The sequence below is a fragment of the Canis aureus genome, chromosome 32 (assembly GCF_053574225.1).
Source record: "Canis aureus isolate CA01 chromosome 32, VMU_Caureus_v.1.0, whole genome shotgun sequence".
Taxonomy (NCBI): domain Eukaryota; kingdom Metazoa; phylum Chordata; class Mammalia; order Carnivora; family Canidae; genus Canis; species Canis aureus.
This window is the reverse complement of record NC_135642.1, coordinates 17,477,619-17,504,741: the sequence shown is the minus strand read 5'-3', so window position 1 is coordinate 17,504,741 and position 27,123 is coordinate 17,477,619. Positions and strand designations below refer to the sequence as shown.

General features: G+C 36.6%; 1 long non-coding RNA gene across 4 annotated transcripts in view; it reads left to right on the top strand.

Moving 5' to 3' along the window:
* LOC144303655 (uncharacterized) overlaps window positions 1-27,123 on the top strand; it is a 100,650-nt gene that overhangs the window by 17,362 nt on the left and 56,165 nt on the right. For 2 of the 4 annotated variants that reach the window (XR_013370644.1, XR_013370646.1), the window contains one exon: window positions 17,268-17,388. This is a non-coding gene — a long non-coding RNA (uncharacterized LOC144303655). The remainder of the gene's footprint in view (window positions 1-17,267; window positions 17,389-27,123) is intronic. The other 2 variants (XR_013370643.1, XR_013370645.1) reach the window with 1 other exon arrangement.

Genomic DNA, 27,123 nt, shown 5'->3' with positions numbered 1-27,123 from the left:
ATATTCTCAATATATATTCTTAATATATATTCAATATATATTACCATATACAAAGGGAGCAATAGCTGGTGCTGAAGTAGCGTGATAACAAAAATAAGTAAGCCATCATCCTTCAACAAATTTACAGGAAGAGAAAAAAGAGTATAGAGTCATATGATTATAATAAAGGTTGAGTACAGCTTTGTTACCGATGCATACTATATGAGAGAAACAAGAATTGCTGGAGACTTAAGAGTAGGAGAGATCATATTTCATCAGGTGAAATTAGAAAAAGCTTTATGGTGGAGGCAGTCTCTAGATGAATCTTGATGCATGGGACAGCTTCCAACATATGAAGAAAAAGAATGGAAAGGAGGACACTAATGGAGGATAGTGTAATCAAAAGAGCCCAGGAAGAAATATATAGGACTTACTGATGGAATACTGTGGTTTGAATGAAGTATCACATTCTTTTAGGAAAATCGTAAGAAATAAGGATGAAAAGCCAGATTAGGGCCATACTGATGAACGCCTTAAATGTTAGGCTGAGTTAGGTTTTTAACTAAATAGAGAATAGGGAATCTTTAAAGATTGTGAACAAGGAAGGGATATAATTGGAACTACACTTTACAGAAATTAATCTAATAATGGGATAGGTTGGAAGGAGATTAGAGACAAACCCATGAGACTATCTATTTTAGTCTTCTAGTCAAAATGTAACAGATCTTTTATATAAGGATTGTGGAAGTGGGAATAGTAAAAGAGAGAGATTGGAGAGACTTTGAAAAAGTAGAATCCACAGGCTTGACAACTCACTGATGTGGCTGGCAAAGGAAAGAGAGGAGTCAGAGACGATGCCAGGGTTTTGAGCCCAAGGGACTGGAATAATAGTGTTGCCATGGAAAGAAAAAAAGTCTAGAGTTTTGAAGGAAGTGGAGTTCAATTTGAGGTGTATTGAAATGAAGGTAGTAGCTGGAAACTGAGTTAGAAATTCTCAGTAGGCAGCTAAATTATAGGAAATAGGCCAGGTTTAATACAGAATTGGCAGTCATTGATTTAGCTAATTGTTATGAGGAACCTGATGTATGCCAGGCACTGTATGAGGCATTGGGGTTTCAGAAATAAACAAGGTCAATGGCTTCTGATATCACAGAGTTTACAGTCCAGTGAGGAAAAGACAGGCAAATGCACAAATCCTCTTCAAATGAGAGCTGTTAAAGGGAAGGTAAAGAAGCAAAGGATGCTATGGCACCCAGAAAAGTTCCAAAACACTTTACCTAGACTTTGGGGGTCAGGGTAAAATCTTAGCAGAAAGTGACCTCTAAGTGACAGGATATTGGGGGCAGGGAATTAAGATAAGCATTTCCATGCAACAGGAAAGTCCAACTTGGAGTGAGAACAAGGTACACGAGAGCAGAAACACAAGACGGAGAAGAGCAAGAGAGGAGGCTGGAAAAATAAGGCCAATTATTTTGGGTGTGAGGGTCACATTAACTTCCTATGAGTATCCAGAGAGTCATAGGAAGCAGCTGATGGATTTTAAGTTGAGGAACTATCAGGTTTTAATTTTTGTAAATATCACTTAGGTAGTCATGTGGTAATAGAGAAAAAAGGAGAAAACAGGGCAGTGAGATTCAGAAGACCTCATCCTAAACAGTATCCATGTGGATTGAGAACTGCAAATTGATTCCAAAGGTAGAGGTAGAAGATTTATTGAATGGTTTGATGGGATAGAGGAGTGGAAGAGAAGAGGCAAGAAAAATATCCAGATTATTCTTGGCCACAAGGCAGTTAGTACTACCATACACTAAGTGAAAAACACAAAAGGGCCTAAAACAGGTTCCTGAATAATATCAATATTTAAGAGATAGGTGAGAGAAGGAACAACAGTGAAGGCTGAGAAACATTTGCCATAGAAGTAGGAAGAAAACTCAGAAAAGATCTGTGTTTTAGAAAACAAGGGAAGAGTGCATCAACTGTAAGAGGTCAGCTATACTGAAGACCAAATGAAACACTGCGAAGGGGATCCCTGTGTGGTTCAGTGGTTTGGCGCCTGCCTTTGGCCCAGGGCGCGATCCTGGAGTCCTGGGATCGAGTCCCACGTCGGGCTCCCGGCATGGAGCCTGCTTCTCCCTCCTCCTGTGTTTCTGCCTCTCTCTCTCACTCTCTCTCTCTCTCTCTCTCTCTCTCTCTCTATATATATATATATATATATATATATATATATATCATAAATAAATAAATCTTTAAAAAAAAGAAACACTGCAAAGAAGTCAACTGAGAAAGCATTATTGGATATCATAGAAGGGAGTGATGGGTGTCTCAGGAAAGAGCAGTTTCACTGGAAAGGGGGAACAGAGGTCAAAACATAGTGGGTTGCCGAGCCAAAAATCTGAAATGTATGAGTTGACTAAGCAAGTCAGTGCAATTAATTGGTCTATGCTGGAGACTTGAGTGATGGGAACAGAGGCCAGAGAGCAAGGCTGAGGAATGAGTAAGGTGATGGGGTGGAGGAAGGAGTAGAGGCCACTCATTCTAGAAATTTGTTGAGGAATACACAGATAAAAACCTATAGCTGAAAGGTCTACCAGCCATGTTTGCAGGCAAAGGAGGAAGGTTTAATGAGAACCTGGTTCCTTGCTCCCTCATCCTCACAAAACTACAGGGACAAACGAATCGATGCCAAAGTGTGGTGATGCCCTAGGAGATAGCTCTTTTTTATCTTCTAAATAGATTTTTAGAGAAAAACAAGCAGCAGTGTTCTGCAGAGTAGAAAGGAAGTAGCAGAGAGTTGAGTCTAAAATATGCTCGCATAATATTGCAGCTGGAAAAGCATTAGCAAACACATCTTTGAGAACACACATGTTTCTTTGAAGGGTTAAGATCCTTGGGCTATGAATTATTTACATTTTCGTGTAAATAACATCGGTTCTGATGAAAGAAATTCTTTTGGTGTCTTAGTCTGTTTGGGCTGCTATAACAAAATACCATAGCCTGGGTGGTTTATAAACACCAGAACTTTATTTCTAACAGTCAGAAGACTAGAAATAGGAGATCAGTTTTGCAGCAGAGTTAAGCTCTGGTGAGGACCCTCATTCTGCTTGCCAACTGGCTACTTTTCATTGTAACCTCACAACATGGTGTGACTCTTAGGAAAGCACTAATCCCAAATGTGAAGGCGCCACCCTCATGACCTCAACTAATCCTAATCATTTCCCAAAGGCCCTTCTAATACAATCACATTGTTGGGGAGGGTTTCAAGGTATGAATTTGGGGAGGAACCCAAATATTTTGTTCATAATATTGGGTCATGGTTGTGGGAATGGGGGCCATGGGAGGCAGAAGGGGGATTTAGGAGAAGTGGGAGATGGGTAAAAATGGAAGCAACAGATCAGTGCAGGTCAGGACTGCCTCTCACATGGATGAGCCCCCTCTCCTTCTCAAACTCCTCATGCCTTCTGGTCTCTCTTCCCATTTTCATTGTTGTTAACTGACAAGCACTCAGGTTCTTAGAAACAGTATCTATTTACAACAAGTTTTAAACAGCCTAGTAGCAGAAAGCAGCTCAGCAGCCAGCACCATAAATAGGATCTAACATTGAGATAAGCCTCCCTAAAAGTAGGTAGGACAAGACATTTTATGTAGATCATGGCAAAGCAACCAGAAAGACGCACAGCTCCAAGCTAGTCTCACAGAGTAACTGCCGGGCTTCAGCATGGACATTATGGTGAATAAGGAGGTTAAATACCTTGATTTTTTTTTTCTGGAGAATAAAGGGTACGCCGTTGTCCTTCCTTTGAATATAAATAAATATCTAATTAGTTCTAATGGTTTCTTTTACTCTCCTGATTAGTTACAGGGACAAGAAACAAGATATCTAAGTTTTCAGAACCTTTCACAGTTTGAATACTCAGTAAATACTAACAAAGCAATCCAATATGTGAAAATAAAAAGCCAGAATAAATCTGCCTCCTTTCTTGAATGCTGAACCTTTAAGCACTCAACAGGGAGAAAGCATTTTTCCTAATATAGAGATAGAGAGTTATTTGTTACAGAAAGGGGAAAAAATCCAATTAAAAAGTGGGATTTGTGAGTCCTCTGCTTTGGCATGAACCTCATAGCAGAGTTGATACATCAGCTCTAATGCCAAAGGCGTAGATGCCTGATATTGGAGATGATAAGCCAATTTCCAGTCTGTTGACTTTCTCATCATAGAAGGTAGTTTAATGTTCTGATTTCAGTAATAAATATTACTGAATTAAGTAGTAAGGCCTAAACTTCTTTTGCCTTAAATGCTTATGCAAAAATGTTTAAAACTTCCTAAAGTGTTCAACCAAAAAGTGAAAAATTAAGTCATACTGGTTGTTTTATATCTTGCAGAATGAAAATGATCATTTGGCTAAATCATCTACAATTTAAGCCAAAAACCTATTATGTTCAGTAAGACCATTTCCAATGACATTCATGTTGCTCTTTAAGGAAAATGAAATAATGTAATGAATGCTTTTGGAGCAGGTATTATCAGCCCTTTGCTCATTCCCCCTCTGATCCCTTTTCTCTTCTCATGTATACCCACCATTGTAGTGCTCAGGCTCCTCCTTAGGCAGCCAGCACCTGCCTCTCTTTGTTGGAGAGCTGCTCTGAGCTGCTGGTCCTGCTTTGCCTGAAGAAATTGGGACCCCTAAGTACCCTACTAATAATACACAATGTTTACAGAGTGCTTACTACATACTGGTCCTTATATTAAGCGCTTTATCTGAATTACCCCATTAAATTCTCACAGTAACTGTACAAGAGTATAAATGAAGAAATTTTTGACTCAATAATTTTCCTTCTATGAAGTTGTTGCATTAGTATTACTATACTTTTGTAATATGTTGTATGTACAAAGATACTTACTATAGGAATGTTTTCTTTAAAAAAAAAAAAACACTGTAAACCTAAATTTTTATCATCAAGAGACTGGTCAAAGAAATGCTGGCACATCCCTATGCATCCAGGCAAAACAATGAGGCAGCTCTGTGTTCACTTTAATGGGACAAATACTAAGACATATTGTTATTAAAAAACTAAGATGCCAAATACTCATATATACATAGATGTGTAGGAGTGTGCATCGATTATTTCTGTAAAGAGAATAAGAAATTGGAAGAATTTAGTAGAAAGATGTACCTCTGGAGAGGAAGACTGGGGGTTTGGGACAGGAGGGACACTTATTTTTGTTTTATACTCTTATTTAACTGTGTGCTTATAATACCTTTTTTGTTTGAAAGTAAATAAATCCAAAATTAAGTGGAGAATTTCAGAGAGAGAGGTAAAGGCTGGTAAGTAAGCTCTCTCAACATTTGTTCAGAGATCAAATGTTTCAAAAGCATAGATTTATCAATCTTATCTACAGGATCTCAAAAGTAGGTGTTATTATGTCCATTTGAAGGAAAGGAAACTTAGGGAATGAACTAAATTGTTCAAGTACACACAGCTAGTGAATAATAGAGCCAGGATTTGAATTCAAGATGGTTTGATTTCTAAACCATTATTTTTTATTCTATATTATTTTCCTTTCAAAATCCAAAATGAAAAAAAATTAAAAAAAACAAACAAAATCCAAAAATAGATAAACTATTTTAACAACTTTACAAAAATGAAGTAAATTTGATCAATGAAAATATCTCAATTTTAATTTCTTTTTAATTATAAAATTTGCTTGCTTCAAGCAAAGATTTAATAATAATATAAATATAGCCACAGAAAAAAAATTTTCTCTTTAAATACTAGTAAAATTATAATTAATTAATTTCTAATGAAAATATATCATAAATTGACCAGAAATTAATGGAACAGTGGCACAAAAATTTTATATCTATTTTCCCAAAAGAAATAGGAAACTTATTTACCAGATAAAAGAATCCTTTCTCTGAAAGTGAACTATTAGGATTCACTTAGAAACTGTTTATAAAGTCAAGTAGTAAAACCAAAGAGATACAAAAAGACCTAATTAGTGATGCTCTGCAGACACTCATATTGGCTCATGAGAGCCAATCACTAAGTTGATTGTTAAAGGCAGCCATTAATTAACAAATAGTTATATAAACCTATAAGTAATTAAATTATATTAAAAACAGGTAATATACGACTGAAAAGTCGTCACTTCCTAATTAATATTAACTATGTTCTTGAGGTTATCTACATCTAATCAATCTGTACGGTGGAAATACATATAATGGTGCACTGCTGTGACTCTTTTTCCAATTTCCTGTTTATTGACATCACACTGGTAGTTGGAAAAGAGCCCTGGAAGGAATATTACACTATAGAATCAGCAAATGCAAAAAATGGATTTTTTTCTTCCATAAAGCCAATATATTTTTTTAAGATTTTATTTATTTATTCAGGAGAGACAGACACAGAGAGAGAGAGAGAGAGAGGCAGAGACACAGGCAGAGAGAGAAGCAGGCTCCATGCAGGGAGCCCGACGTCAGACTCGATCCCAGGTCTCCAGGATCAGGCCCGGGGCTAAAGGCAGGCGCTAAACCGCTGAGCCACCCAGGCTGCCCCCATAACGCCAATCTTTAAACACTTAAGAGCACAACCATAGACTGATCTTCAATATTAGCATAAATTTATAAAATTCACAATTTATAGCCTTTTAGGGGGAAAATGGCTTCTACAGTAAAAGATGACCATTAAAACATTTAATGATGAAAATTGGCCATTCACATGGTTGATCCTAGAAACCATCATTTATGAAATGTATGCATCCAGGTTCTTTAAAAAAGACGTAATAAAAGACTATAAAAGGCAAAATATTTCCTTCTTTCAGGAGGAATTTTGGTTCTAGATTCATAATCTCTTCTTTAGAAATTGCATATGGGGTCCACAGAATGGATGGATTTATTCTCTGTTATCCATGTATATAGATTTTTTTAAAATTTAGTGGTGTCCTACTCATAATAAAGACATTTTTTCATATTTTCCGTAACACAATGATAGATAGAGATGCCAAAGATTAAAATGATTTGAAACCCATGAAGCTACAATTATGGAAACCAATCTAAATGGAATTGAAATGAATGTCTGCAAAGACAGTACTCTAAAAGAGGCTGTAATACATGACTGTCATATTTGCAAGGACGTGGGGAAGCTTTCTAATGGGCTACTGGGTAAAGATTTGAGATCTTAAAATATCTTTAAAAGACAAAAAAAATGCCTAAAACTTACTAAAAAAATAAAATCAGTACCTCATAAGTACAAGATAAATGATCTTATGGATAACCATCAGGTTTCAGCATTATAGTTAGAATAAAAATGAAGTTTAGTCAGTGGAAAGGCCTGGCTTCCTCTCCATAGAACTAGCTTGCAAATCCTTGCCACTAAGTCATTTGTTTTAAGAGGGAAGTGTTACATATACATACTTATATATATTTTAAACCATTTTGACTTTTCACACACACAAAAAGAGAATTCTAGTTAAGGTATTTGAGGGCTCTCCAAGGACAATAATATGTCTTGAGAAGCATAATTAGAAGATACTAGAATAAGTTATCTAAGGATAACTCCCTTATCACACACTTTCTAGAAGTTATTCTACTGACTAGGGCTCAATGATCTCCTTATTAAACAGAATTTTAACTTCTTTATTTGTAAGACAACTTAAAGGGAGCAGAGCTGAAGCTTTTTAATTGGAAAAAGCACTTGTTCACTATTACGAGGCAGGCCCGCTTAAGCTCCATTAGCTTTGTCCTAGGTATACAAAACCTGCTTCCACCATCTCAGCAGTATAGGTAGCCAACCATATTATGTGGCTATAAGGAACCCAAAAGAGTCCCCTTGTTTAAAAAAAAAAAAAAAAAAACGTGTTACATACTTTAGCCTGTTATTCCCAAAACCCCACTGTTTAAATTACGGCATTGGATGAATCATTGCCTCCAGGGGAAAGTTTTGATGACCAAAGAGAGCAAAGCCTTAAATGCATATTTAAGAAAGAAAAAATAAAGGAAGCCTGGAAAAACTGAGTTCAGAAATCACATTAAGAAACTGGAGAAAATAGGGATCGCTGGATGGCTCAGCGGCTTAGTGCCTGCCTTCGGCCCAGGGCGCCATCCTGGAGTCGGGGATCGAGTCCCGCGCGGGCTCCCGGCATGGGGCCTGCTTCTCCCTATGCCTGTGTCTCTGCCTCTCTCTCTTTCTCTCTATGTCTATCATAAATAAATGAATAAATAAAATCTAAAAAAAAAAAGGAAAAAAAAAGAAACTGGAAAAAATAGGAAAAAGGGTTAAACATAAATAAAATAGCAAAGTTACAAATAGAACAGCAAAAATTAATGAGAAGAAAAGATTGGAGAGAAAAAAAGATTAGAGAGACACTGTCACCAAAGCATAAAAAGAACATATGATAAGCTGAAAAAAATATTTGGAACTCATATCACAACGGGCTTATTGGCAATCAGCAAAGTGCAAATTAAAACAAAAAATTGAGTTACCACTTCACATCTTTCACATTGACAAAATTTAAAAACCTGATAACAAGTTTTGGTGAGGATGTGGGATAACATGAAGTTTCATATACCATGATTTAAATTATATGAACACAATGGAAAGCAATTTGATGATCTCCGAAGGTCAAAGATACTCTTCCCAGAAATTCAACAATCCTAACTCTCTTCAGGTTCCGGAGCATATTTCTTGCAAATGTGCTCAAGGGAACATGTACAGGAATAATCATTATCTGATGGAGTAGAAGAACAACATATTTACAAATAACTTAAATGCCTATCAATTTGGGAATGGACAAAAATAATGTTTTATACTTTTACAGTGAACCCTACCTAGCTGTTAAAATGAATTCACTAGAGCTATCAATATAAATATGTATCAATGTAAGTAAATCTCAAAAACATATCTTAAGCAAAGAAAGATAAATATGGAATGACATTTACAATAGGATATTATTTCCATAAAGTATAAAAGTGTACAGATAATATGTTATATGCTTAACATGATTAAATAGTAAAAGTATAAAATAATGAATAGAAAGGTTATAAGTCTTCAGGATAGTGGTTACTTTGGGGGGGGGGGGGAGGAGGAGTAGTTACTTCCAAGAATGGAAATGAGTTTGTAAGAGAGTCCACAGAACCTTTACTTAAAGTAACATTATTTTTTTTTAAGTTGATATAGCCAGATGATAGATTTAACTAACTGGTGGTAGTTCAAGGCGCTTGTTTTATTTTCTCCAGACATTTTGTGAGCTTTAAATAGATCATAATTGGGAGTGCCTGGGTATCTCAGTGGTTGAGAGTCTGCCTTTGGCTCAGGTGGTGATCCCGGGGTCCTAGGATCATGTCCTGCATCAGGCTCCCAGTGAGGACCCTGCTTCTCCCTCTGCCTATGTCTCTGCCTCTCTCTCTGTCTCTCGTAAATAAATGGATAAAATCTGTTAAATAAATAAATAAATCATGATTTAAAAAATTAACAAAATAATAAAATGCACTCTGTAGAATTTCTTCTAGTTATTATAATTAGAAATCTCTTCTTGCTACTTTAAAAAAATGAGAGAATTTTACTCGATTTTGTCATGAATTTCTATGCTTTGTTAAATTCTTATTTATTTATTTTCAAGAATGAGAGAGTGAGAGTGAGGAGGGGGAGGAGCAGAGGGATAGAATCTCAAGCAGACTCCCCACTGAGCCAGAAACCCCACGCAGGGCTCAGTCTCATAACCCGTGAGATCACGCCCTGAACTGAAACTAAGAGTTGTTCACTTAACTGACTGAGCCACCCAGACACCCCTGTTAAATTCCTATTTTTTCAAAAAAAATGTTTGATGTGATAACAGATCCCCCTTTTGTCCTTAAAAAATATTTAAGCAGGTTGCCTTTTTTTCAGAAAATATATATTTATCTATTTCATTTATAATGAATAAGAGCACACTTGAAAATGCACATACATACACATACAGCCTCGCATCTAACACATACATAGAAACGCATAGGCACACACATATGCTCATACATATATTCATTCACACACACATACATACTTCTAATTTCCCATATTGATGTGGTGTTACTGATCTTAATAAAATTGATTATCACCCTCTTATTTTTATACTTATCTGAGTTTCCTCATATTTAGCTGAAAATCACATTGTAAAACAGAAGTACGCTGAGGTCTGTCTCTGGCATTGCTGGATTATGTACTCACAGTTAAAACAACATTGGCTTTTTTCACATTTCTACAAATGTTTGTGTACTTTGTATGAATCTAGAATCTCTTGGATCTGAAAGTTTTGGAGGTCACTTGAGTGGCCACTTTTTCTGGATAAGTGCTTTCTCTTCTAATGAAATTATTTCCTTTTAGCCATCCCTACATACAGTTCCTTTTTAGGGTGGAAGTACATAAACTACCTCCAATGATTTATGACTTAGAAATTTGCATATGCTGCATTAGGAATCAGTTTTAATGACAATTTTCATGATACTGTTCCATTTATGGTTAATTTAAAATATGGCAATAGTTCAATGTCTGTATGTAAACAAAATTTGAAACGTAACGGAAAATTAAAGTATTGGAAAATGAGCTTTACTCCTTTTTTTAAATGGCCATCTAATAAGATCCATTTGTTGAACTTATTGTTGTTTCTAGTGATTAAGTTAAGTTTTAGTATTGCCTGAAGTGTTTCTCTTGTGGCAAATGATTGAGAAAATAATTATAATGGTCTATGTCTTTGACAGAGTCTATAAACACTGGGATGGCAGCACATGATTAAATTTATGTTTAGATTGTGGAAATCGTTGCTGCTTAAGAAGAGAACAAGCATATTGATCTTAAAGAGTGAAATAAGGCAAGATGAAAGGAATAATTAAATCTGCCAGTATTGGTGTTCCCATCCATAGCACTACAATTATACAAATTACATCTTTCCTCACCTTGCCCCTCCTTCATCTCCTCTTTAGGTTTAACTCAAGACCCCCTGAGCAGATGTCATGAAAAGGATTTTGTTTTCTTTTGCCTTGCTAAAGCCTGTTTTCAATATGAGAAAGACTCTGGGCTGGTTCCTAAATAAGGTTATCTTGTAATCCCTGTTTGGGATGGAAATGTGTACAGTGCTTAAACCTATTTCAGTCTTTGAGCATAGATCCTCTTTGGCCCTAAAACTCTATGAGTAATCTAGGTGTTTGGGAAGGTAATAATGAACTAGTTTGGACAAGAAGGGATTAATTTAATGCCAAGGCAGTCATTGAGCCACTGTATGGTAGGGTAGAAACAAATGGAGCTATGATCCTTCAAGATGGAAAAACTAAATCCTTATGGGTTCAAGCCAAGCCTTGTTTGAGATGAAAAACTCCACATCCCTACTGGATTTCACCTAAATTGTCAAGGAGTGACTTAGAATGAATGTATAAGGAATTCTGAGAGTTTAATACTTTCTTTCCTAGAATTGCTTTTAATTGGAAAAATAACTAAATTTAGAGAGAATCACTATTCCTCCTAAGAGCCTCTGTACTTGAGACCTTCTGTTTGGATACTAGGATCTCACCTCCAACACTGTACTTGGCGTGCTCTTCGGGCTTTTGCTCTGATCATTACTTACCCCCTTACATTTGCTGATATGTTACATTCTCATTTTCCTTCCACCTGCTCAACATGGCAATCCAGTGCAATGTCTGTCTACTTCTACGTATAGGTCAACACATCAAGCTGTGATACCTGTGTTATGCTAAGTTAATATTAAGAATAGCCACACAAGCTTCACGTTTGCTCAAATCTCATAGCTTGATGACATTTTCCCTCTCCTCACTCATATCTTGCATCTGGTGATATCTCCATTAGTCTCCTCCATCAATGAGTTTTTCTCAAAATGTATTTCATGAAATACATTCCCTCCACATGTTCCATGAAAACTAAGCCATAGAAAAGCAAGTTTGAGAAGTACTGCATAGTCCAGCCCTGTACTATCAAATGTGGTAGCCACTCACTATACAAGTCTGTTGAGCTCTTGAAATGTAGCTAGTCTAAATTGTGATGTGCTACAAGCTGAAAATACACACTGGATTTCAAACACATATGGGGGGAGAGAATAGTATAGAATATCTCATTAATAATTTTATATAGGTTGTATGTTTAAATGATATCATTTTGGATATGTTGGATTAAGAAAATATGTGATTAAAACTAATTTTACCTCTTTCATTCTAATGTGACTTCTGGAAAATTAAAGAATACATCTGTGGGTCTCATTATATTTCCTTTGGATAACGCTGTTCTAGCCCCTCTTAGAAATCTACAATTTGTAAGTACACAGTAAAATTTCTGAGAGGTCTTATAGTAGGGAATCCTGTTTAATTTTGCTAAAACCAGGGGCACCTAGGTGGCTCAGTGGTTGAGTGTCTGCCTTTGGCTCAGGTGGTGATCCTGGGGTCCTGGGATCAAGTTCCACATTGGGATCCCTGCCAGGAGCCTGCTTCTCCCTCTGCCTATATCTCTGCCTCTCTCTGTGTGTCTCTCATGACTAAATGGATAAAATCTTAAAAAAAAACACAAACCTTTGTTAAAACCTGTCAACAGGTACATAAAGATGTTCATTACCACTAGTCATCAAAATCAAATCGAAACCACAATGAGATAACATCTCTCACCTATTAAAATGGCTATTACCAAGAGACTAGAGATACATGTTGGCAAGGTAGAAAAAGGAAACCCCTGTATACGTTGGTGGGAATGTAAATTGGTACAGTCATTATAGAAAACATTATGGAGGTTCTTCAAAAGCTTTAAAAATAAAATTACCATTGGATCCAGCAACCCTACTTCTGAGTATGTAGCTGAAAGAAATGAAATCACTCTCTCAAAGATATATGTGCAGCCCCTGTTTTCATTGCATTATTATTTACAATAGCCAAGACATAGAAACAGCCTAAGTGTCCATTGGCAGATGAATGAATTAAAAAGTTACATATATAATAGAATATTATGCAGCAAAAAAGAAGGAGATCTTCCCATTTGTGACAACATGAATGGACCTTGAGTGCTAAGTGAAATAACTAGGACAAAGAAAGAGAAATACTGGCCTTTCTCACTTATCGGTGAAATATAAACAAGCTGAACCCATAGAAACAGTATACTGGTGGTCACCAGGGGCTGGAAGAGTGGGAGAAATAAGAAGATGTTGGTCAAAGGGTACAAAATTCCAGTTATAAGATGAATAGGTTCTGGGGATTTCATTTACAGCATGATAACTATAGGTAACAGTACTATATTGTATACTTGAAAATTGCCAAGAGAGTAGATCCTACATGCTTTCAACACACACACACACACACACACGTAATTATGTGAGGTGTTGGATGTGTTAACTAATCTTATTGTGGTAATCATTTCAAAATACAATCATGCATCAAATTATCACATTATACACCTTAAGTTTATACGATATCATATGTCAATTATATCTCAACAAATCATATATTCCTTGAACCTCTTTGAGCCCATTTTCATATAAGAACTATTTATGATCTTCAAGAACTAGTAGTTTTCAAAATCCACTTTGGAAAATATGGCATGAGGTACAAGATAGAAGAAATTTTTATCCTTTTTTTTTTAACATATGGCATTCTTCCTGATTATTAGTAAAAAAACATAAAGTATAGATTATATAGGACAAATATCTATTGCATCCAGTTACCACAAATATTCCTGGTATCCCTGACAGTAATATAAATTAATTACTTGCATTTCCAGTGATTATTTTTGCAATAAAGCTAACTGGAATTCAAATTCTTTAATTTTCAAAGGTTGTTCTCTGCCAAGAACATTCACCTTCATTCAGGATTTGGCAATATTAAGTATATACATAAATGTAATAATATGATGGCATTAGAGAATAGATTTCCTATTATCTCCATATCATGAGCAAGAACTTAAAACTTGGTCTGTAGCCATCCTGAATCATGGGAAAGAAGTCAGAAAATCAAGATCGTAGTACAGAGACTACAAAGAGAACCAAAAGAAGCCCACCATTCTATTACGCTTATCTAAAGACTCTGATATTTGGAGGGTATCATACAAATATTTGAAGTAATAATAATGAAAAATAGCTAATTTGGGAGCATTTTTCATAACCCAGCACTTCATTGAGCACTTTATTGCTCTCACCTCACTTAATCCTCCTTGCAATAACTTCATTAGTTAGAGACATATTCTCTCCATTTTACATACAAGGAAATTGAAGTTTGGAAAGGTTAAGTAACTTGCTCAGGGTTTCATAGCCAATAACTTATGGAGCTCTGAATTCAGAGCCTACACTATTAACCACTAGGATATACTGTATGGTGGTATGTGCATGCATAAACCTCCTTCCAGGGCATATCCCAAGAACTGAAAGAGGACAAAGAGGAAAGAGTCCTTCCAATTTCTTTTTCTCCTTTACAAAATTTGTACAATACTGCCACAAATCTCTCTATATACAATGAGTAGGAGAGGTTAAAAATATTTGTTTGTACTCCTTGGAAATTTTTCTGGAGTCTCTCCCACTAATATAAATAATATATATCTTCACAGTTTGCATTTTCCAGTAGACCGGAGATCCTGAAAATTAGATGAGATACAAGGTTGATTTCAAAACTTGTAGTACTATGAATATGTCTTGTACTCTTGCACCTTACTGCTTTGGTAAATGCTGATCCCTTGGCTAAGAATGCCATTGTTTTTTGGTTTCTGTGTTTTTTGGGTCTTTTTTCCCCTTAATTCAGGTTTATTGCTCAAATCCCATCCCAGATGTCTCTGCCTTCAGGGATCCTTACTTTAATCATCCTGCAACCCAGGGTAACTTAAATGAGTTACCATCACCACCATGAACATCTTTAACCCAATATGTTTTCCTCTACTACAAAGCCTATCATACTTTTCCAAAATGCAATAGTTAGAATGTCTAGTAGTAGTCATTTGCTACCTGTATCTAAGCTCTTTTTCAATATTTAGAAAGTGCTTCACTTTATAAGACTTGATGGAAATCAGAGCTCTGTAATGATGCAGTTTAACTGTGCTCATGGTGTCTTTGGAAGATTTAAATGTGCCTAGAGCAAGATTCCCCGAAAATAAAATTTCAGGAAGGGTCCTCAGGATTTGAGAATGAAGCCACACTTATTTGGGAAAGGGAGTAGACTCTTTAGAGTTAGCTATTACTCTTGTAACTAAACACATGATCATGTATTAACTAGTGACAGTATGATCTGAATAATTCATTGTAAACTGATTTTTATATAATACACTAGCCATAAAATCAGGCAGGCTTTTAATTACTGCATCATCAGGTTGCAGTGGTACCTAGAAGTTCTGGCGTAAGCAAGTCCTGAAAGCACAATTATTTTACATGAGCATGAAGTTTTCATTTCAGTGCAACTAATCTTTCCACATATTGAAACATCCTTCAACCTCTACCTATGGATCAGTTTCTAGACTCGTTGCCTGAGAAGGAAAACATGCCATCCTGATTTATACATGGTATCACAGGTTAGGTTCTTGAGGAATAGATACTGAAATGGAGTTTGAAATGGAGAACATTTATTTGGAATCAACACCTGAGAAAGGAACAGTGGAAAAGCAGCATTGATCAGAGGAAGAAGTTGGAGGGTGTTGGTGGACCAACAAACCTGGTCAACCTCATGGAGAACTCTGGAGCATATTCATCAGCATTGTCCTGCAGATTTCAAATGGCCAGGCACTTACACTTCTACCTCAGTCAGTCATTGGATAGGTAGTGCCTTGGGAAAGTTATGCCCTTGGGCAAGGTAGCTTTTGCAACTGAAGCACTCTGTGGGAGCTGACTGCTGGAGCCTAATCACAGAGGAGGCAACTAATCCTTCCTTAAAGGATTAAAAGATCCTCCTAAGTCAGAACTTTAAGTTATGTATCTGATTATTTACTTTTCTTTGAAGGAAATATGACCTGAATGAGTCTCTTTATCCTTAGATAACAAAATTGGAATATTGGTGTCAAAGAGGTTTGATGAAGCATGGATAGACCTCTTGGAATAGGCTCAAAACAGGAGAACCTTGTTTTGAGGGTGAATATTGTCAAAAATATTCCTTAGGAAGGAAGCTTTTCAGTAATGAACTGGACAAGATGACTCTCTTTGTCAATGAATGTTGGCAAACCTCTTTCCATAGTCACCCCAACCCTTGCTCGATAGTCTCAAAAACAATGTAACCTTGGTGTCAAGGATGAAGATTTTGTAGAAACTCACCATTATGGACCACAACTCTCCAAAGCTGACCTATTTATATCCATTGATGAGTAATCAGTCAATAAGCAACAGGAACCAACATTGAGTGACACTGCCTCCTAACTTGGGATAGTATCTCAGGGGAACCAGCCATCCAGTTGAACTTTAATTATACTGGATCCTTACCATCATGGAAGAAATGGTAATTGGATATTTTTAGCTGGCGATGGTTTTGCATTTTCTGCTCACCATGCTTATATCAGCATCACCATCTTAGGAATCACAGAATGCCTTATTAAAAACATCACATTGCACTACAAACATGTTTCTAACTAAAGAGTACTCACTTTATAGGAAGAGAGGCAAAGACAATGGACTTAGAGCCACATTCTTTAAAAACTGCTGGACATGTAAAATGATGTGATGGCCTACTAAAGATTCAGGCACTGCACCAGCAGCAAATTCTCTGAACTGTTGCCCAAGATATAATGCTAATTTTCCCATCACCCAAACAAACATATGGGTCTTGAAAACAAAGATTGTTAGTGGGAGAACCTCCTGATTGTATTAAACCTAGGGTCTAAGGATCCGCTTGAAAATGTTTGCTTCTCTTGCTCTGTGACATTGGTTTAGAGTTCTCAATCTCTAATGAAGGGAGTTTTTCATCAGCAAATGGAGCACTTATCTTGATTTGCTGCTACAAAATGCGAAAGGAGGGAGAATGGATAGGACCTGTAGAATGTCCCATAATTCTCTTTCCAGTGGTAAGATTTAATGGAAGATAATAGCAAATCTGTACTGCAGTACCATAAAGCTCCCAGATCCTTCAGTGATAGCACCTTAGTCAGAGAACCCTAACCAAGAGGTGGTGGCTGAGATCAAAAGGCAAACAGAATTGTTAATAAAACAGAATAATCATGGCCAATCATTGCCTCTAAACCAGCTTCAAAGGTAAAAGCTATAGCTCTTACCCATACTTATTTTTCTGTTCTGTGTTTTATGCAATTATAAATTTTAACTTATTTTCTTCTTTCTTTTTAAATCTCCCTTTCCCCACTATCTTGTATAGGTATGCTAAGTGGTGGTGAAGCTTCCAATCTAGCCCATACATTACAGTGGGCCACGTGACAGAACTAAAGGAAATTTTACTAGCACAAAAAATTGTGAGTTTTATCCCTCTTGGGGAGGAGGTAAGAGCGCTTGTGGAATTATAAAAGATTTTTGCATCACGTTAATAAAGGGACTATTTTTTCAAGTTTAAGTGCTTATACTGTAAATGGTCTACATGTTCCTGGAAACCTCATCTCCTAGAAAATCATTTTCAAATAATTACAGGGGCTTATCAGAAACAGTAGATTGAGACACTCAAAACTCATGTAATTTTGTAACTAGAGCAATAACAAATACAATAACTATTCTAGTCCAGTACAAATACAATAACTATTCTAGTCCAGTTTTTAAAAGATGTTTAAATACCTAATAAATACTATGGAATATCTTGAATTTTATTATTAAGTGGGTTGTATATAAAGAAAGATTTGAGGCTACTATTCTATGGAGATAGAAGCGAAATACACAAAGATTGGAGAGAATCACACAATGAGCTTGTTGAGCAGAGCACATGCCCAAAATCAAGGAGGAAGAAGAGCATGAATGGGCACCGTATACAGTACTGTGCTCCTCCTCAGCTTACTGTGTTTAGCTGTGTAAGCATTCACTAGTTGTTACCTAATGTCACAAAACATTTGTATACTGAGAAAAATCACAAATGAACCAACACAACTTCTGTGTTAGATTGACATCATTCCCTTGCCAATCAATCATGTGAGCTCATTTTTTATAGACACACACAGTATCAGAATAGCTGTGTAAGTAAGGAAAGAAGAGTACATATTAATTGGAGGTAACCAAAAGTAGGGACTGTAGTGAACATTTGTCACTATGGCTATCCTATATGCCCATACCCTTCTTAAATTTGGAGAATTCTGCTATAGAAGCTGAAAATATCAGAAACACTTCCCTGGCCTCTCTCTTACCTAGACTTGGGCACCTAACCCAGGCTCACCAGTTTATAGACCCATAGGAACTTTTAAACCAACGCTATTAATGCAAAGAAGCAGAGGCTAGGAGGAGGTCTTCGGGGTGATGATGACAGCAACTGCAGTTAAGATCAGGTCTGGAGTGGCTGCAGGGACAGAGGCAAAAGTGTCAGCCGCCACCAGGTGTTTTTCCAGGGCAAGCTGTAGGGTCTAATGCTTGTGCTGGCAGCACAGATGCCCTCACTGCTTCTATTGTGATATCATTTTGGACTTTGTCTCTGACTATTTAGACATGAATCTGATTCTTTTATTTTCTGGGTGATTTTTTGAGCTTCTTCATGTCCTTTCATGAAATTCTATTCCTGCTTAACTCATGTAGCGTAACTCCTGTAGCTTGTAGCTAAGAGCTCTGACTGTCAAGGTCAACTAGACTGTGAAAACTTCAGAGGATGGACTCTGCCTCTTATCACTGAACCCAGAGAGCATAACCTTGGACCTGGAAGGCAGGAATGCTCAATAAATGCTTCTTTATGTGAATAACTAAAGAGATGTGGTTATGAGAAATATATTTGCCCTAAAAGCAATGAGATCCAAGTAATTAAAATAATAACAAATATATTAAAACTAGAATTGCATTAAAATACTAATATGATCTTAATAGTAAATATTATAAATATTATAATTATTAAGATATAAAATTATAAATGGGGTAATAAATATTATAAATGGGAGTACTGCCATTTTATTTTAGATAATTATTTCATGTTAGACTTCTATTAAGAAAAGATAACTTACCTACTCAGTTATGGTTTTCTCCCCCCTGCCTTGTGCTAAGGTAGTTAGTTACCTTCATTATGCTTTCAGCTGCTTAGTGTTTCCTGATGCCAACACTGGGAATTTTTACTAATTATTCAGACTATAACCTTTCTCAACTAAAAAACAGTGACTCACTCCAAATTGTATAGCATTCAGAGCAAAACATAGCTGATGTCTAAAGCTCTTTATACTTCAACTTTGCTTTTCATATTTTCAGAAAAGTAAAACAACTTTAAAAATACAGGAATTCATAACAATAACAGAATGAAGAGGAAGTTAAGAAATTATAGATTATAGAGAGTTGATATTTACATGCAGGATTTCCTTGTCTTTTAAGTTTAATGATTAATAATTAAGCAGATTTCATCCAAGGTATCTAATGGTTCCGGCAGCCCTTCCTCAGTATTCCAATCAGAAAAACTTGTAAATGCATTTAGAGGCCAGCCTTTCTGATCTCTGGCCCAGAAGAGGTCAAGGTAAGAAGACAAGGTTAGAAGGGAATGTAAATGGAGTTGGGCTATAGGATATATGCTGACCTACTCTTTTTCATTGCAGCCAACAGCAAATGACTAGATAGCCACTGATCAGCTTTTTGTTTCACAAAAAGGAAATTGTTGTTATTTTTACTGCTTTAATCTTGACAGAAGACAAAAGAGCAATTAGCAACACACTTTTAGCAACATACTTTTCTCTAAGCTTTTTTCTCCCCTTTCTCCAAAAAAGAGGTAAAAGTGATATAAAAGAGGAAATACATGTATAAATGAAACATATTCATTTCGGATTTGGATTCAAAATTTGAGCATCACTTTGTTCCTACCAGCTTAGGCTGAAAGGCATTTTAGTGAAGCAATTTCCCAGGCCTCGTTCTACATGTAAATGTCTTCGATTGCTACCCATCTATGAAAAATAGAGAAACAAAAGCAGAAAAAGGCCTACTGTCTCTTCAAATGGCTGACAATTTTCTACTATAGTTTTCATTTTAAAATGTTCTTATAGAGTCAGTTTCCATGCATTAACCTGGGAGAGCTATTACATTTGAATGAGTTCCATGCTGGCAAACTGCATTTTGGAGTCACCAAGGGTCTCTTGATGCTTTATCATCAGCTGACTAAATTAGTCTCCATGCCTATGGTTTTACACTTGGATTGATGGATGCATTACCTCACACTCTGGAACTCGAGGACTGTTATAGATTCTGAGGAATAGTGTAGGACTCACACTAGCAGTAAAATAGGCCCCCAGGCCCACTTAGGCAGATACTCATACTGTGAGGCTCTTTCCTGGACTTTGGTCGGTTCTTCAGATATGAAGGAATCTCAAGACGGTGAATTGGTTTGAAAGTCTTCCTAGACGTCAAGATCCAAACTCCAGCTTCTCTGTGCTTTACTTCTAATAGTTTCCACCTGCATCTGTCTTTGGAGCACAAGCCTTGGGCTACTGGAGCAGCTTTGCCTACAGGAACAGAGAATCAGAAGTTCCTACGTTCTTTCCTGAGAACAGTTCTTAATAAACCACTTGCTTGAGAATCCTTGTCAAAAGGCTTGCTGCTGAATAATATGACCTAATACACCTCATGGAGGAGTCAGAACTTGCTTGTGCCTGAAGGAGAGATTACATTTGGAAGTGAAGAGGGAGAGGTTCTCTTCCCTCCACAGGCAGAATGAACAACATGAGAAAAGGACCAGCCTGGGGTCAGGGACTGGCATGGCGTGTTGGAGTACAATGAAGGAGAATATGGTTAGATTAAAATACTCTACAAGGAAAAGGAGAAAGTGTCCCTTCTCTTCATCTTTACATTCCCTATAAGAGTGAGCTTTTTAAAAACAGTATTTCCCTACCCAGAAGTCACAATGTAATTTGTTTTTTTCCTCTCAGAAAACCTGGGAGAGAAAATCATAAGTACTCATCTCAAGTTTAAAGATGTGCAAAATTAATCATCTTAGGAAACAGGGAGAAGAGAATTTCTTTTTGGCTCTAACTGCAATGTGGATTGCTCTATACAGATGCACTGAGTATATGGGTAAAAGGGATTCTAGCGGAGTAGGCAGAGCAGAGACAGATCCTGGCAGAATGGCATTCCTTCCCTGCTGCAGCCAGACCAGTTTGTTCTCTAAGGTTCTTCAAAAGTTATTTTGTCTGCCACTCACACAGTGAATCTGTGGTTTTTTTTTTTTTTTTGGGTATCCCTTGGTGCCTAGCCTATTACTTTGCACATAGAATGGAAACATTTTTCCCCAAGTGATCTTGGACTTGGGCAAATTAAAACTCTAGATTTGTCATGCACATATCTGAGAGTAAATGCTTAAAAAAAAGTTAATTAAAAAATATACACCAAAACCATAATCATCGTCTAATCCTTAGCATGGCTGCAAGAACCTTCATAATATAGCCCCATGCTACATTTCAAGCCTTCTACGCTCTCCTCCATGTACATAACTGGTTAGTCCTTCACTGAGCTCCTTCCTGTTATTCAAACACACACCATACTGCTTCATTCTCTTATGCTTTGTCCTGCTCCTTGAAATATCCTTCTATTTTTTCTCTGCCCCATAAATGTCTGCTCATATTTCAATACCTAACTCAAATTTGACATTCTTTATAAACTTACCCTACCTTTTCAGGAAGTTTATCATTTTTGTCTCTGTTTTGATCATACTTGGAGTATGCCTTCAATATAAGTGCTTAGAATATTACCTTCAAATGCAAACAAGTCCATGGGACTCTGGAGAAATGTGTTTATTTCATCTTTGTTTCTCTTCCCCACTGTCGTGCCTGGCACACTTATAGCTCTCCATAAATATCTGTGGATTTTGAAATGAATTGAATAAATTTGGATTAATAAGGAAAAACCAAATTACAAAAACTCTTGGATGATAAACTGACTTGAATTGTAGCTTAAATATAGGGTGGAACATTTGGAATTATTTGAGTAAGGGAATGAAAAACTGTGCTAAATGTCTGGTGAGATAATAAAACCATCACTATTTGCTGCCGCCTCCAGCCTCTCCTAACACCCAACCAGATTGTGCGTTATGTTTCCAGCAACATGAGCCAAGTGAGAGAATGCCCAAACTGATCAATACCATTGTGATTAGTTTAAACATTTCTTATTTCATATATTCACCAACATATTTGAGAAGAGAAGGGATTTCCTAAGAGCTTAATGGTCAAGAACAAGGGATTTCCTAAGAGCTTAATGGTCAAGAACAAAATGAGAAATTTAGATTAAAATAGTGACATTGCCTATTACAACTGTGAGACTTTTGGCGAGTTATTTTTCATTAGTGAAATAAGGATAAAGGTATTGGTCTCTTACAGTTGTAAAGAATAGCGCTGTGCCTCAAAAATTAGGTTTTATAAAGAGTGGTATTATTGCAGTTTTCTCTGACAATTACTCCCCTTTTCATTAGGGAGCTTTTCCCCCAGGATGCCTCATTCAAAATATACCAGCATTAAGTTATTCCATAGGTGGTTAAGAGGAGAGTGGAAATTCCAGATTGAGGGACCAGCCATGTAGAGGCATAAGAGCACGTGGCATGTTTAGGTAGTGAGTATCATGGCTGTTTTCTGATCCTACCCTCACTCACCTTCTCACAGACTTAAGCACTGTCTAACCTAAGTTGGTAATCCTCAAACCTCAATGTCTCTTTGAAATATTATGGGCTTTCTGGACCTGGTTTAGTTATCAGAAAATGTCTTAAAACACTGGTTTTCAGTTCTCCCTCTACCTTCTACTGCATAGATCTGACCATAGGTCCTCAGCTTCCCCTGGGCAGCAACATCCTGCTGGGTCCCTTTGTGACTTCGGTAACATCTAGGTCTCTGTGAACACCATAGGATCATATGTGTTTCTTTTCTGAAGATTACAGTCTCAGTACACAGAGTCTCATCTCTTCTATTTTAAATTTTGATTATCTACAGGGACTAATACTACAAAGCATAGCCAGGAATTTTAAAATCTGAGGGAATCTCAGACTCTTTCACATTAGGAAAGAAGCTCTAGCAGAGCCTAAACTTTTAGATTCCTCTTTCACTCTTTTCATATATTTTCCATTAACCTAAGGTTAAAGCTCTTGGTTGATAAGAAAACAGTCTTTTTCTGGTTCCTGAGGCTCTCCCTTTTTTATGCAAAATTTGTTTTCTATAAAAGCCCAGCAACATGGTAGGGTGGTTTCACATACTTCTGATCATAGAATTCACTTGTGATCATGGAAGTCTATCTCAATTTTTTCAACTCTTTTTCAGCATGCCCATTCTATACCACTAGGCTTGCACTTATCATTGCTAAAGGGGCCAACTTTACTTCCTAGACTCCCCATCTAGGATCTCCAACTTCTTCTGAGCAACATTGACATCAACCTACTCCTCAGTAAGTGGCCCCTCTGGACATTCAGTTCCTAATTCATTCTTCCTCTCTTCCTCTCCCTCTCCCTCTCTAACACACACACACACACACACACACACACACACACACATACCACTACACCTTCATACAAACACAAATATCAACCACATGGATTGACCCCCCTGTATATAGCCTATGCTTCCCGTTCTATCATAACCATAGAGCAAGATTCATAATACTTTTCTTTTCATATGAAAAACTCTGTACTACTTGGGGTAATAAGAAATACATATTCAAAATCCATAGGGGTTATGGGAGTACCTATGGAGTAGTTGTAATATAACATGTATGCAGCACTTCACCAAAAATTTAATCATTAGATATTTCTATGTCTAGCCCCAAGGTCACTTGCTTGTCTATGATTACTTACTATGATTACTTCTCTGTCTCACAATAGCTTCCATAGCTTCCATAGCTCCCTGGACCACAGTCATATGCACTTCCTTCCTTCCTGGCCTTCTATAGCAAGTACCATTTCTTACACACATGTTTTCTCCCACCAAACAAGTTCTCTTTTAATAAAATCTTTAAGTTTGCAAAAGATCGTCTGGTTACTAGGATTGACCTGCCTTAGAAAACAGGTAAGGAGGGCACCTGGGTGGCTCAGTGGTTGAGCATCTGCCTTTGGCTTAGGTAGTGATCCTGGGGTCCTGGGATCAAGTCCCACAGGGTTCCCACAGGGAACCTGCTTCTCTCTCTGCCTCTTTCCACGTCTCTCAGGAATAAATAAAATCTTTTAAAAAGAGAAAAAGAAAACAGGTAAGGAATTATAAATTGCACATTTCTGTGTTAAAATTATTCTTTCCAATAACACAAAGGCAGATTAATAAGATTTTAGTATACATGCAGATAAACTAATGGGTAAAGTAACAAGAGGTTCAGGGAGTTTATGTCAGCAAATCCCTGAGGTGTTTTTTCTCTCTCTCCCTCTCTTTCTCTCTCAATTTCTACATTTTCTCCAAATTTTCTCCAATTGACTTGATCACTTCCACTTACAAGTAGCTTCATAACGTTCAATGACAATATGCCTAAAAGTGAATTTACATTTTTCACCCAGTCAGCTCTCATGATCAGCTTCCATTTATAACACTTCCATTTTCTATAGTCATTCAGGCTTGAAAGCTGACAATCTTTGGCTTACCTCTATTCTTTATTTTTTATATCTAACCTATCACTGGTTAATTATTCTTCCTCAATGTGTTTCAATATGAAGTCCTTTCCATTTTCACAATGTTTGGCTATTCAAAATCCTTAACACCTTCTGTCTGAGAATTATATACCCTATGAATGAGTATACCACCCCCTAATGCTAATTCTTGCTACTCACCATTGACCCATAGATTAATCTTTCTAAAAGATCACTTTTCTGGATGCAGTTCTCTGCTTAAAAATCTCCAGTGATTCCCCAGTTACTACTTGTTGAACAAGTAAGAGCAATTAGTATCATTAATTATTCTCCTATGACTCTGATTCAAACAAGCAAGGAGTGGGAGTGGAAGTAGGTCTGACTTATCACAGGCATCTTAAAGTATCAATATGTTGTCAACAAAATTAAATGTCTTCTAGAACTACTTAGCCCAACAAGAAGAAAATGGGAAAAAAAAGAATATCTGAGGGAGAAGGAAAAGGAGGGAGGAAAGAAGAAAAGAAAGGGAGGAAAAATGGAAGAAAAAGGAAGATAGAAAATAGATGAGAGGAAGAAACTCACCTAAGAATAATGCATAATTTCTTCTTTCCAGATTTTTTTTTTTTTGCTTTCAACATCTGGATTTCTCTTTTCATGTAAGGCTAGTTTTTAATAGAAAACAAGTTTGTTCTAAGTCAAGGGAAAAAAGTAAAACTCATGAAACTAAAGAAAAAACACATGATTTGCCTTGATTTTTATGCTTTCCTAGAAGATATTAAACCAAGATAGCTCTCTATTCCAATTTTCCAATTTAGAAAAGGAAAGTAGAAAAAATATCTTTGTGGCTTCCTCTCATAAAAGTCAGAACATCCTGTATATTTGAACCTTGCATGGCTCAGATCTGGCGCTTAACATTTTTCTTCTTTTAAGATTTTTTTTTCTGCCACCTTTGCTTATGTGATGATTAGTTTGCCAAAGAGAATATTGAGGCTGAGAAACGGTAGTCTATGCTTAGACTACAGTAAGGTGCTTTACTGGCACAACATATAGAAAATAAACAACTTTAAAACTGTCAAGCAAGTTTCTCAATTAATCTGTGCTTTTAAGAGTGAATACAGAAGCAAAACTGAGAGAATGAAATTAATGATAAAAGTATCCTTCAAAAAAAAGTATCCTTCAACCAGAAATAACTCTGTTTTAAAGAAGGAATAATAAGTAATAGCTGCTTCTAATTTTAATATTGAGTTTGGTTCTTTAAGTCACCCTGTAGAAAATCCATTGGGAGGTAGACCCTAATGTGAAAGAGTGGAGTTAAGGTCTTTTAATTAAATTTAAAGATTTTTCTACCCATGGGAAAGGGCATAATTAGCTGTTTTCTAATGCATTTGACCTGAAGATGCTTGAATCAGCAGATAATTGAATGTATTAAAAGAAGTCGCAAATTCTAATTATGAGACTTAGTTGTTGGAGTAGGAGAAAAAAGAAGTGATTCATTATTTATTCAAGAGAGTTTATACAAATGTAGAAAGAGGTAAAGAAACAGGCAATTACCAAATGTCTCAGGCCCAAGACTGTGCATCTTCACATGGTGACTCTTAGGAGGGGAATTGGGCAACTTAGAACTTCAGTCTAATTTGTTATTTCCACACAGGATCTCAATCTGAATGCCAAATAAATCACCACTTATAGAGTGAAGTGCTCACAGCAGTAGAACGTACCAGCTGGACTGATGCCTGCATCACAGATTAACTGTGATATATTGGGCTTTGGTATGTTGCTGTAATGTTTCTGAGGGCACATACATCCAAATCTATAGGCTAACAAGCTGTGCTCAAATGGAGTGCTACTGAATAATTACTTGGGTCATAGGATGCTTACAAAATTTGAGTAAGGCATGGTCTCCTTTCAAAGGAAAACTGTGGGGCAGCCCTGGTGGCTCAGTGGTTTAGTGCCACCTTCAGCCCAGGGCATGATCCTAGAGTTCCGGGATCGAGTCTCACGTCAGGCTTCCTGCATGGAGCCTGCTTCTCCCTCTGCCTGTGTCTCTGCCTCTCTCTCTGTGTCTCTCATGAATAAACAAATAAAATCTTTAAAAAGAATAAAGAAGAAATCTTCTAAAAAAATAAAATAAAGGAAAACAGTATTATAAATCCCGTGTGAAATTCTTTTATCATATCACTTAAATATTGATACATGTTAAAACTATGAACTTAAATATATATTCTTACATGTACTAATTTGGGTACAACTTAAAAAACAAAACCGTCTATAAAATAAATACAAACAAACTAATAAAAGTCAAATTAAAATTTTAATGTGATAGATAATAGTGTTTTGTTGAAAATGAGTCTCCATTCAAAACCCAGATGCCCATGACACAGATTCTGTTGTGTTTGTTATGCCTAACTATTCTGTGTCTTGTGGTGATTCAATTCTTCATCACTCTTCCTTATTTAAACTAATGAAAAACTGATCTTCCTATTATATGCCATGATGATATTTGGCTTTCACTGGCATTAATAAATCATTTAAGTGTTAA